The 3,458-nt window shown below is 35.9% G+C and overlaps 1 protein-coding gene across 1 annotated transcript in view; it reads left to right on the plus strand.

Annotated features, from left to right (window-relative positions):
• Pten (phosphatase and tensin homolog) overlaps positions 1 to 3,458 on the plus strand; it is a 68,659-nt gene that overhangs the window by 8,632 nt on the left and 56,569 nt on the right. The window lies entirely within an intron of this gene.

Consider the following 3,458-nt stretch of genomic DNA (forward strand, 5'->3'; position numbering starts at 1 on the left):
GATTTCTGAGTTCAAGGCCAGCCTGGTCTACAAAGTGAGTTCCAGGACAGCCAGAGCTATACAGAGAAACCCTGTCTTGAAAAACGAAAAAAAAAAAATTGGTAACACTCATGTAGGTTTTCAGGCTGAAGTAGAATAATTCCCTCCCTCCCTCCCTCCTTCTCTCCCTCCCTCCCTAGTGATGCAGACCTAATTTGTATGTTTGCTCTAGACCCTTTGAGTAGGATGCAGTTACTCAAGGTGTATGGAAGGGTATAAATTCTGCTTTGAAACAGCTTATCTCTTAAGGAGATGCATTTCTAAAAGTGAATTATAAAAGTCAATATGTGTTTAATGTTAGAAGCAAATTTTTGCTTTGAAACAAATGCAGATTTTTTCCATTAAGTTTTTTTCTCTTTATGAGACCTTATATGAATACACTGTAGCTGTCTTCAGACACATCAGAAGGGGGCATCCGATCCCATTACATATTGTTGTGAGCCACCATATGGTTTCTGGGAACTGAACTCAGGACCTCTGGAAGAGCAGTCAGTGCTCTTAACCACTGAGCTATCTCTCCAGCCTGAGACTTGTTTTTTGAATGTTTATGTTTCTCTCAACTAAATAGAATTAAAAAATTTTCTTTTATGTTGAGAATGAAGTTTGGGGAGATATCATTAAAGTTGTCTTTAGGTCTCTATTAGATTATCCCCTATCAAACAAACCTTAATGTGTTATATTTTCTGTGTGTGTGTGTGTGTGTGTGTGTGTTTATAGTTTATAGGCTAGCAATCAACATTGGTGTCTCCTCTGTTGCTCTGTGCCTTGTTTATTGAGACAGGGTCTCTCGTTGAACCTGGAGCTTGCCAAAGACTGTCTTCTGTCTGTGCCCTCCAGTGCTGGGATTACAGGTGTACACACCATACATGGGTGCGTACCACCATACATGGTTTTGACATTGGTGCTAGGGCTCTGACCTCAGATCTTTGTGCTTGCATAACTTTATCCACTGAACCATTCCCTCTGCTCCCATGCTATACTTATTGAGCTAATAGTATCTGCAGGTGCGTTATATCAACAGACATATAAGTCCTAAATAGCCTAATGTAAGAAATACATTGATTTGTTTTGTAGACAAGGCCCAGTGAATTAGAAAGGCAGCCTGCTAGAATGCAAAGAACATAGCCTGGAATTAGCCAGGCCCTGGAATTAGACTCCTGCCCTAGTTCCCATCTTTGTAATGAGGGGTAAAGCTGTGACTTGTAGGTGTTTGTTTTTGTTGATATGAACTTTTGGTAATGTCTAGAAAGAAACATTTTGGTGAACATGGTCATATCTGAGGTGATAGAAGACCTACTTGCCTTTAGTGGGTTGATCAAGGCTATTGGGTTCTTAGACATCTGCAGGACCTGGGATCTGTTTAATGCTAGGTGAAGTGTCTGATAAGTAGATAAGATATAGTATAGCCAAGGTCAACTGTTGCTGGATGGTAAGAACTGGGCCTACACAGGTTTTCTGACTATTGTGGGGCTTATGTTTCTTATAACAAGTTTGTCCACTAAAGATATCTCTAATAAGAAAAAGATTTCTTTGACAAGGTCTCGTCTCTTTTAGCATACTGTCGGAGATTGAACCTCTGCTGAAATGCTGTCTGTATCACTGTTCTGAAGAGCATCACAGGGAATGCAAGGTGGATGTGCAGTCAGGGGTTTTGCTCCATGAAGCTGAAGCAGGAGAATTATTTTATGTTTGAGGACAGCTTGGGCAACCTCATACTACACCTTGAGTTCTAGGGTCAGGTCCAACTCTCTCAAAGGCCCTCGTGGGCACCCCCCCCCCAACAGTTTTCTTTGTAATTGTTTAGGGAGTTACTTTGCTGCTAGTATCTTAAATGGTACTGTTTAACTGCTTCTTTAGTCTTATGTTTTTTTTTTTTTTTTTTTTTTTTAAATCTAAACCTTTGTTTCTTCAGACGGGATGAAATTAAATGTGCTCATGTGAAGGGGTAGATTTCTGATAATGAATAAGAAAAAACATGAAATTTTTCCAGATGAAGAGAATGGGTTGTCCTGACTGACAGTCCAGGGCTCACATTCACCTGCCTTTCTGACCTTCCATTGGTTGTTAGCTTGGTTGAATTAAAGTGTTTTACTAACCGAAAATTACCGTGATGCTTCTGAATTGGGCATGCAAGTTTTCATTAGTCCAAAGATGCTCAGAAACTAAAGCAGTAAAAAGGACAGAGAATTTCTTGGTTTATTTTTAGGGATCACAAGCATAATTATAAGTGTTCTAGGAATAGATTAGTTGCTATGTTGGTTCCTTTTTCCTGTTTAATTCTACAATTTCATTTGCTGCTCACTTTACAACAGAATAAAATGTCCAAGGCCTTATTTTTTAATTTCTTAGGAAACTTAAGTACTGATTTAGAGTTTTGGTTCTTGAAGTTGAGGGCAATATTTAGGTATGTATACTGATAAATGTTTTGAACCCAACATGACTTGTCATGATAACTTCATATTCACCAAGAAAAGCAAATAGTATCCATTGCTGTAATTAAATTGAATAGATTAACAGTGATTAAGTCTGTGAATTAAAAGCTCATTTGCTTACTAAAGAAAATTCCTTTTATAGAGATTGCTAAGAAAAATTTTGTTGTTTGCTCATTTGTTTTTTTCATTTCTTCAAAACTTCACGTTGTTTTCTAGTTCTTGGTGAACTCAAAGAAGTATCTTTTTTGAATAATTTCTATAGTGCTTCATAATTGAAATTATCAAAAATACACATTTACCTATAAATTAAGATTTCTCCATATTTTTCTCTTACTGTTTTTTAATATAGTGGACTTAAAGTATAAAGGGACAATTTTTATGATTTAGATTTTACACAAATCACAATCTAATAGAAACAAAGAAAATAATTTAAGTATTAGAGCTTTGAAATGCCTTCACCTGAAATTATTTCTAGGCAATCTATTGCACAATTAATACTTAATGTTTATATTACTTATGTGAAATAGCACACATATAATGTTATATGTTACATATAATATATATGTTAAATATTTGGGACAAGTTTCCGGTTTCCTAGACCATGCTGCCCTGGAACTCATTATAAACATCCCATTTATCCAGCCTCTCAAGGGCTATGGTTGGTTATAGGTTTATATTAGAATTCCAGGCTCCAAATACTTTTGATATGTTAATTTCACTTATTTTGGAGTATTTTGCTGAGTTGAAATTGAAATGGAATAGAAGTAATTTGAACAAAGTTTTCATACTAAAGTGGGCATAGCTTTGTTGTACCTTTGAAACCAAAATTATTGGCTTGCCATGATGTTACAGTTGCATAGTTTGAATAATGTGGTTTATAGTTGTATAATTGGCTTGTATTTGTTGTACTATTCATTAGTCAATGTGCACTGATAACTAGTACTAGCTTTTTGCATTTAACAGTTTGCCAGATTTTTTTTTTCTTTT

Source organism: Mus pahari, chromosome 1 (genome assembly GCF_900095145.1).
Source record: "Mus pahari chromosome 1, PAHARI_EIJ_v1.1, whole genome shotgun sequence".
NCBI lineage: Eukaryota > Metazoa > Chordata > Mammalia > Rodentia > Muridae > Mus > Mus pahari.